Genomic DNA, 10,999 nt, shown 5'->3' with positions numbered 1-10,999 from the left:
AATCTGATAATGAACTAGTTGTATATCATGAATATATCTTATGTATCACAAAAATATATAAGACATACGAATAATATACGGTGACACACAAGTATTTATTGTGTATGGCATATGTCTATTAATGTATGCCATATATATGTCATATGTATATAGTGAAAGACATACGACATGCAATGATATACAAATGCACATTGAGAGAAGAAGTTGACGAATTCATGGGAGAGAATTTTAGAAAAAAAACATCTAGAATGAACAAAACTTCGACAAAGCAGTGGAGAAATACGACGGACGACGACTAACAAGCAAAACTTCAACAACGACGAATAAGGATTGAGATGGGGACAAAACAACTATCGCTAGGATTTGTGGAAAAGAGTAGAAAAACGAAAGAGAAGGTCTTCAAAAATTTTAATTTTGTGAGTTTGGTTGAATTGTGCATATTATGTAAATTGTTGTATTTTGAAAGTTCATAATATTATGGGTTATTATAAATATGAGTTTTCTTGTCATATATCTTTGTGAATCTCACATGTAAAAATAGAATGAATAATAAAGGGAAAATTACACGAGTTAACAAAAATTACTAATTTATTATTTCATATGGATATAGTTTTATTTTATTATTATTCGTGGGTATATTTTGGTGAGATTTGCTATAATTTATGGGTATAGCGTTTGTATAACTCGCTATACAATTCGCAGATTTTGTATAGCGTTTGTATAATTCGTTGTACAATTTATAGTTTTTTATAGTGTTTGTATATTTTGCTATATAATTCATGTATATCATTGTATAATTCACTATACAATTCGTAGTGTTTGTATATTTTGGTATACAATTCGCGCACAACCTTTATATAATCGCGCACATCAGTCATCTTTAAAGGAAAGGAATTTTGTATATATTTTTTTACTTAAAATTCCGTTTATACAAATTTAAATGGACCATAGCAAATATAAATTTGTTGTTATAAGTAATTAGGAAAACTATACTCATATGAAGTTATTATGCTTAAAAGGTTTGTCATATATAAAAAAAAAATCTATTTTCATTTGTGAGAAAGGATAAACAAAAATAGTTTTCTTGAAATATTGAAAATAGAGTAACTACGCCCTCTGCTTGCCTTTTAGAACAAATATATTCTTGCCGTTAGTTAAACGGAACAAATATTTCCCGAAACTATTGAAAATATATCAATTATGGCCTTTATTTATTTTTTGACACCAAAATACCTTATTGTTAGTAAAGTGAACCAGGAATGCTTCTAGCCCCTAACGAACTCCACCTCGAATGTAAGAGCATAAAGCAATATTTCTTTGTTTAGTTGAAAATTAAGATTGGAAAAAAATTCTTAATAATAGCAACACAGTTAGTGAATTAAATCAAAATAATATTCACCCTAGCAATATAAAATAATTAGTGAACTAAATCAAAATTATCAATGTTGGCATGAGTGAATCTCCTCCGTTATTTTTCTCTTAAGCCCAAGACCATCCATAAACAGTTATGAGGGTTGAACCAGTCAATTTTACGCTCCATCCATTTCAACAAAAGAAAAATAATTCAAAGATAAATTCGCTTACACATTGGTTCAAGAAATTAAAATTTGAACTTGACACATTGCAAATAGTGATAATTTCCATATATTTTGATTTACTTCACTATTTGTGTTATAATGTTGTCAAAATTATTATTTTAATTTAATTCATTAATTGTGTTATATTCTTAATGAGATTATTTCATTATAATCTAAAATTTTGAATCAATCAAATAAATATTGTGAAATGATAATTTACGTTTGATGTGAAGTTTATAAGTGGACAGGAATATATTATCATGATTTGATTTATGACGAGTCACAATTAATATTGTGCTCTACTTCTATTGTGCTCTACTTCTATTGTGCAATGCACCTCAATGTCACTTAGGGAATTTAAAGAATTTTTTTTTAAGGCTTAAAATAAAATAACATTCTATATCTAAACAATCTTTCTTTTATATTGAATACACTAAAAATAAATTCAATGTAACATGAATGTCATTTACCCCATTCTAACATTGCCTATAAAGCCTCTAACTTTAAAAAATGGCAGACTGATAAGGACACAAACTTCATTGCTAGTCATCAACTTAAAAATAAATGCAGTACACAAGACTAAAATCAAGAAAACTCGTGAATTTCATGGTCTGAAGTGAAGCTCACTGAAATTTAATGTAAAAAGGAGGAGATTCTAAGCTAGCGTTTGGCCACAAATTTTCAAGTATTTTTGGCAAATTATTTTTGGGTGAAGTTTCACCATGCGTTTGATAATAGATTTTTGGAGAAATATTTGGCTTTTTAAAAAATATATAATTTATACCCATAAGTTATAAAAATTATTAAAATTACTCATAAGTTTGTATTATCATTTTGAATGAACATATTCCGTTAAAAAATAATATTATAACATAATTGATAACAATCAACAAAAATATATATATGGACAAGAACAGTACAATAATCATACACTCAAACTAGTCACTGATTCAGGATAAATTATAACCCATTAAAAACAAGTTATTTTTTTTTAATGGAATTGATTTTAGATAGATATTAATTTGAAGATGATGCATATTTTATAAAATATAAAAGTTAAGGATAATTTTTAAATTCTAAAAAATTTTCAAATACCAAAATTTGGCCCAAATTTTAGTTTTTTTAGAACTTGGAACTTGAGATATTTGCCAAATATATTTCCCAATTAATAACAAGTTATATGACCAAACACTAATTTTTAATTTTATTTCAAATTTTCTCGAATATATTTGTGGCCAAACGACACCTAACGTATAGTGTTTTTGTCTGTATAATGTGTCTATATTGACATAAGCTAATACAAGTCTCAAGAAAAAAATAATAGAACATCAATACACTATAAGCACCTAGTATTTTGTGCTTCAGTACTCACTTTGTCCCTCTTTAGTTGTTATGTATACTAAAAATATTTGTTTTAATATAGTTGTCAATTTAAATAACCAAGAGAGAATTAATTATCTTTTCCAAAATTTTTCCTTAGCATCATAATTATTCTAGAATTAAGAGGCACATATATAGATAAAAATTAAATAATTAATAAGGAATATATTAGTCAAACAATACCTCTAAGTATTTTTTTTCCTTAAGGGTTGTGTCAAATTTTATCATGACAATAAAAAGGGACGGAGGGAGTATATGTCACGCCCCGAGCCTACACCCTGGACATGGCCGGCACTCAAAAATCATTGTTGATCCCAAGTGAACCCTTGGCCTGACTAACTCACTCAGCGGAAGACTCAACTCATGGAAAGAGTAACTCGGGTGGGGATTAATAAATGTAAATAAACTTAACAATATCAAGATAAAAACTCAGAACTCAAATATATGTATAAGACATGACTCAATGTTTTCAAGACATACACAAATAAATAAATTGAACATTGTCTAACAAGTCTATGAAACCTCTAAATACTGACTCTGAAATAGATATAGGGACAGGCCAACGGCTACCTCAAACTGATAAATAAAGGACTGAAAGTAAATGACTCAAGAGGTCCTCCGAATGCAAAGAAGTCTCACTAAAGCTGGGTAGAAACTAATCTTCAAAGATGCGTCTGTTGATGATCTCTAACACCAATCTGCATCATAAAACAATACAGGTTGAATGACGTCAGTACATAGAATGAAAGGTATGTAAAATGACTAAAGGAAAATATACTAAGGAATACTCCAAGACATAAATACTGAGGTAACTCAACTCATGATAAAGCATGCAATATAAAATAAGACAATGCTTTACAATGTACAATATGCAATACAACTCAGTGTAAAATAATATATATTTATGGGGAGTTTCTCTAACCGACAATCATCACTTATGAGCTAGTGAAGATACAATGAAGCGTTGTCGTTGCCACAACTGTCCAATACCTTGCCAGGGTAAGGGACATCACATCACTAGATCCATATAACAAGTCCTCTTTTGGGACAAATGAGGAGTCGCTCGAATAAACTTATAAAATCCTATCCTACGCTAGTTACGTAGTTTATGGGGATTGAGTTATCTAAACTCTTATCCAAGTCGGTGCTCAATACTACTTCCAAAATATTCATCATGCTCATATACATCAAGTGACAGAAATACTCAAAATACATCTCATCTAGTCTCATTGGACTTTTATTTCAATTTACTCAACTTTTCTTATCCCATCTCTTCTCTTTAAGATAGGTAAGATCTCATCTCAATAATACATTTAAAAAAAATATACATTAACTTTTCAACTCAATCTCAAGATAGATGTTTAAAATGTATTAATACTCATGCTTGAAAATAGGAATCAAAAGACTTCTTCAAACTCAACTCATGCTAAATTCCTTCTTAATTTAATACTGAAAAAAGCATTCTTCTAACTCAAACAATGCATATAATATTTAATGTAAAACTCAAATAGGGTTCATGTGAATGCAAACATGAATCCATAATATCAAAATCTCAACTCATCAAGTATAATTAAATATACATACTAGAATTCGTAAAGGAATTATATAGATACTCAAGAATTCACTTTATCGAAATTGAAACTCAACTTAGAGCTTAATTTTATTGTATGAAGATGTAGGGCACGAGGACGAAATCTGTCCAACGTTGTGATTAGCCTTACATACCTGAAACGAAGATTATCTAAGCGCAACTCGAAGACTTAGATTGAAACCCTTGAACCCTAGCTCTTCTCTTTCTCTCCAATTCTTGAGAAAAAACATGTTGGGTACTGATAAGGGACTAATTTTAGTCTCAAAATAGCTTGGGTTTAGTTTGGAAAAGATGGAAAAAGACCAAACTAACCCTCATTAAAATTGACTATGGGTCGTCTATGTACACTTCTATGAATCATAGAGTCTTCCACGTATCGTACAAGATCGGTCATCGAAACTGTTGTCCAAATTATGGACCTACTAAAATTTGCAAGGTTGGGTCTACGAGTCCCTCCTACGGGTCATAAACCCACTTACAGATCGTAGGAACCAAGCTCATATGAAGTTAGGCACTTACTTGGGTCTCTGAGGTTTGGATTTACGAACCCTTCCTACGGGTCGTAGTCCTGACGACGGATCATCCTGCTAAGTCATAGGTAGAGTACTGGGGCTTCACTAAGGGTAGGGTCTATGAGACCCTCCTACGATTCGTAGACCCTTCTACGGATTGTTGAAAGGGGCTCGTTTTGCATACAAGAAGTTTTAAGTTTCTGAACTTCACCTACGAGCCTCACCTACAGTCCGTAGGAACTCCTACGGGCCGTAGAAGCCACCTGTAGGCTGGGTTGAGGAAAACTCAGATTTCTCTAAGTGTGGGAAGGACCTATGGGTCCCTCCTACGACTCATAAGACCTCCTACAGGTCGTAGGACCGCACTCGTAGTCACTGGGCAGTGACTTCTCTCAAATTTTCTTTTAGATTTTTCACGGTGTATGAGCTAGGATTTCTTGGGGTGTTACAGTATAACACTTCGTACTTTCAGATCCTACTGAAATTTAAAGTGCTTGATCTAAAAAAATGTGGATTTTCATCCTGAAAGATGAACAAATTGAATAATATTAATGCTATTTTGACTATTATTTTATCTTCTACAGGTTCTAAAAAAAAATTAATTAGTCACTCTACGAAATCAAGTACCTATGAGGTTAGATGAAGTTGTCGCCTTGCAGAGAATTGAAGTAAACAGAGGAAAACTAGTGATAATATTGGTGTATCAAGTAATTGTGCTTCTCCTACGACTTTTTGGGATTTTCTATAGGTATTAAAAATAAAAACTAAACATAAACATTTTCTAAGAATATGCATGCTTAATAATTTATCAATAAATAATATAGTTAGGAAAAGAATAAATCACTCGAGTAGTTTGTAAGAAATGTGGATTGAAAATGAGATCGTGAAACACATACTTTTTAAGTGTCATAATTGTTAAATAATTTTAAAAGATAAAAAAATTTATTACGTGGTTGATTTTGACAATATTACTTCTGTTTATGGAGAAATGTAAGATTAATATGAAAAGAAAGTTATAATTTTGCTAGTGTTCTGAATTTGACGAAAATAATAATAATGTGACATATATGAAAGTTTAGGAAAACTTAATTTTTTTAATAATGGATTAACATATTCTCCTGAAATAGTAACAAAAACTTTATTGGAGTCTAATGAATTCCTCAAAATGATGCTTGCTGATTTCTCGAATTGTAATTTACAAGAGAATCATGAATATCAACTGCTTCCTTCGTCTCAATTAATATGATGTAATTGGATTTGAAATTTGTGGTCTAAAATAAGTCATAGATATTTGTGTGACTATAAATAATTTTATTAATGGTAAAATTGACATTTTAAAGTTTAATTGTTACTAAAATATAAAAATGTGTTTGTAACATCCCGAAAATTTCTAAGCTAAGACCCAAACCATTTTTCATATGCGTATAGGATCATATCGGGTGATTTTTAATTGTGCATAGATGTTAAGGTCAATTCTTTAGTGTGTGAATAGATTTGGAAATAAATTAAGGTCCAAGAATCTAGCACAAAGTTGAGTTGAAAACTTCCTTACCGATTGATTTTCAATATAAGATTTTACTTAAGTCAACTTCAAACGATCATATCTCCTAGAATATAAAGAGTTAGGTGGACCATAACTTATCAAATTAAAGGTCTATGAATACTCGTTCCAACACCACCAATTTTACCTCATTTGGAGTTCGAAATAAAAAGTTATTTCCATTTTGGTGAAGTCTTGTCAGACAGTCAAACTTTCACGCACACCTATACGGTCGGTATAAGTCTTCACGACCGTGCAACCTCTCGTGAGAGGCTTGCTGCGAAATTTTTTAGAAACTTTTTGCATGTCTTCTAGGGTTATTTTGATCCTTTCCAAAGTTTTTTAGCCCTATTCTAAGTCATTTTTGGATATTTTAAAGAAATATATCATTCAACTAACTAGTTTTTCTCTCATAATCATCAATCTAAACATCTTAGTCTCAAGAAACTCTCTCAAAACTCACCTAGGGTTCCTCTTCTCCATCAAGAACCCTAAAGCTTTGAAGTCAAAAATATTCGGAAATCAAGGGAAGCCTTCTATCCAAGATTTTTCCAAGGTCTTCTTCTCCAACAAGCAAGGGTTTCAAGGATTTCCAGTCTCCTTTTCAATTTTCAAGCTAGAATGCGTTGAGGTATGTGGGAATTTCATTCATGGATCCTCTTCCATTCATGGAGTTCCAAAGTATTTTCAATTTCCCTTTATGATTTCTTCCTAAACCCTAGGTATTTTCATGATTTAGCATTGGGTTCAATCAATTATAATTTTATTCATTCTAAATGATCTTATTATGCATGATTTGATCTTAATTACATGTTTTCCAGTATTTTTACATGAATCCATGAACTATGCCTATTTATGATTATGATCTATGTTAAGAATGATGCATGCATCATGATTTTTATGAACAATGATTTAAGGATGCTTCTAGATAAAGTATCAATAAAAAATTTATGCAAAAGCTTATCATGATTAGGATGATTTAGATAAAGTATCTCTTATGAATAGATTATGTTACGAATCATGATTTATTAAAAGAGCTGTTCTTATGAACTTCAAATATTTTATGATGAACTTGATATTATTAGATTCTTATCATTTTCAAAGCTTATGATATGTTATGTATGATATTCCGTTGAGAGTTTACCCAGCACCAAGTGGACCTAGGATAAAGCCTAATCCGTTAGTAGAGGCAGAGTTCTTTAAAAACAATCCAATTATCCCATAACTATGTGCCATCGTAGGAGAAAGGATCACTCATTAGTAGAGGCTTGATTCCTTAGAAAGGATCACCCGTTAATTGAGGCTTGATTACCTAGTAGCTTAGTGGATCCACTTAGGCAATATAATGGCCCGTACCTTGGCAAGTGTGGATCCTCTCTTTTCAGTGTGCAAGGAAAACACTGAACTCTATGTTATAACTCACATGGTTTATGTAGGTTAATGGTATCTCTCACTATGATTTATGATCCTCACTATTTTATGTTTAGCTTATGATTTTCTTCTAACACTGCTTTGATCATGTTTTATATTTCTAAAAATATTTTAAACATTGATATCATATTTTAGCTTGGTCATTGCATTATTATGTGTTATGTTATGCATTGCAGTTTTTCCATACTCAGTACATTCTATAGTACTGACACATACTTCTTTGTGCCTATATTATTTTATAATATAGTTTCTGGCGCTCCTTTTTCTCGTCGTGGCTAGTTTGAGATTTTGATCAACTTATACTATTTTGGTGAGTCCTCATGCTTTGAGGACACAACTATGTTACTAGTTCTGTATATCTTTCTTTTCAGACTTTTTATGGGTTTCATTGAGTTGGTGAGCTAGGCCTTGTCCTATGCCCATCTATGTTCGTAGATGCTATGTCAGACTAATATGCTGTCATCCACATTTCAGATGTTATTCTTAGATTTTTCTTATGTTAAGTAGTTAGATAAGATTGTTTTAAGACTTACTTTTCCGCATTTCAATTTTATGTTGGTTTTCATGTGGTCTTAAGTCATGCTTATGCTAAGAGGCTTGTTTAGGGTCTTTCAAGATCCATTTACCGTGTCACGTCTAGAGTATAGCCTGGGTCGTGACAGTGTTATTCTTATTGGGGCCAACTAAAAAGGAAAGTAAATCATATAAATTGAAATAAAAAGGGGTAATACTATCCATAAAAAGAGATCTGTTTATTTATTGATGCACGGTTAAAGATTGAATCGAAGAAGACAAACATTTGTTTGATTAAATGTGTTTTACTTCTTGCCCATGATTCCCCAATTCAGTTAGGTGGAAAATCTATGATTGTTGAAGTGTTTGAAATCAAACAAGTTATGACAATAACGACACAAAATGATGTATTTTTTCTGAAAGATGAAACAGATATATTAAAGAAAAATGTGCAGGCTACTTAAGCCATGAATGTAGTTTGTGGAAAATATTTAGAAGATATTGTAAGCGACTAAGTTTAGTTCCTGAAATATAGCGATCAAGAAAGAAAAAATAGCAAGCAAACAATAATATTTATATTTACATATGTGCGAAGGTTACAATCTTTATGAAATCTTAAGAAAGAAAGATGTAATCCCCTGATTCTCCTCTTCACGATTATCACATCAAGAGTTTTACTTTGTTCTTGATTTGATGGAATACTTGCGGCTCAACACTTGGACATGAAGACTTTTTTGTATGCACAAGACTTGCAGATTACCACTGAAGAGCAAGGATTCTCTATGTATTTGTGTGTGCCTTTCTTTTCTTCTTGAAACCCCTTTATATAGGCATGAGCTAGGGTTTTAGGGGTATTTTGGTCTTCAAATAATTTAGAAGACCTTGGGCTTGAAGAGCATGAGTTGGGCTCGTCTTGTCCACTTAATGGGCCGGCCCTGATGTAATTTGGACTTTATTTAAGTCATATAATTCTAACTTAAATATTAATCCTACTTTATTAATCAATAATTTAACTTGGTCAACGTATCATGAATTTAAAATTTAATTCAAATTTATCAATAAAACTTCACTGTCTACAAATGCCCATTGTTTCGAGACTTGTTGGGGTACTCGACTTGTCGAACCCGTAAAGACAAGACTTGAAGTATTTGTGAAGTAAATTTTTTATCTTTCACGTAGTTTATCATACGTGAAACATTTATTTAAATAATTTTATTCGGGTCATCAACTACAAAATGACTTCCAACTCTATGAGCAAGAATTGTGTCTACAAGCTTGATCTACTGATACAGAGCTTGTAAATTTGGAGAAAATTTTAGGCGTTGCTTTCCTTGGTGTCGAATGCCCTTATGATAGGTTCTCCTCCAATTTTGCTCGATTACTTGAATAAAATGTAAGGAATTCATATTCTCCTTACGTAAGCCTAACCTTATTAGGAGGCTTTTCGTACATATATAGGAGTTTTTTTTCCGGTCATATTTGATTATAAGATAGGTTTCCCACAATTTGGCACAGAAATGCACACATATACATAGGAGGTATTTTTTTCTTTCATTTTTATAGATGTCATATTCTTTTGTGTAACTTGAATTGAGTAAGTTCCATAGTTTCATCTTGCAATGTGAAGGACGTGTGAAGTTTTTTTTTGTGCAACTTGAATTGAGTCACTTCCCTATTTTTCTTAGACTTTTCGTGTAGGCATAGACGGGAAACTTCACACATTATTTACTTTGGTTTTCAAGAACTTTCCATATTTTATTCCAATAGAACTTCCATAATTCGGTCCTATGAAAACTTACCATAATTTGGTTCCTATAAGAACTTACCATAATTTGGTTTCTATGAAACTTATCATAATTTAATTCTTTTCCACAATTTGTAGGAATCAAACTTTCCATAGTAATAATTTTCCATAATTCGTAGGAACCAAATTGATGTCTCCATGTTTTGAAATCTATATATACCACGTTTCCATCGTTGTTGAATATCGATTTACGGTATCATCAAACTCCATTGAGTCCATCTCTATAAGGCAAACCCTTTCCTTAAACCTGATTTTCGCCACTTTTTCTACTGCTCAGCGCACCTGTGGTAAAAAAATTATATCTCATTGTAAGAATGTCTAAATCGTGATCCGCAAAAACTAGACTCGTAGAGCTACAACGTATCCAAAAATCACGATCAGATAGCTCCTGGATTCACTCAGGGGATTTTTTTAATTTCCCTTAAAGTTTTGATGAACTGACTGCACCAACTTTGTGCGGCTTCACGGAAAAATTCATTCTTGACATAGGAATAACGAAATAACAAATAGTTTGCGGTGTTTCCAATAAGACGTGTATATCTACATCATATGCGAAAACCACATTTAGATTGCATTTGTATTCGTTCAGTTTTTAATTTGAAATGAGCCTTCAAACGACTTCAAAAATCTGAATTTATCATCTTTATGCTT

The sequence above is a fragment of the Solanum dulcamara genome, chromosome 4 (genome assembly GCF_947179165.1).
Source record: "Solanum dulcamara chromosome 4, daSolDulc1.2, whole genome shotgun sequence".
Lineage (NCBI taxonomy): Eukaryota > Viridiplantae > Streptophyta > Magnoliopsida > Solanales > Solanaceae > Solanum > Solanum dulcamara.
This window is presented reverse-complemented; position numbering follows the sequence as displayed.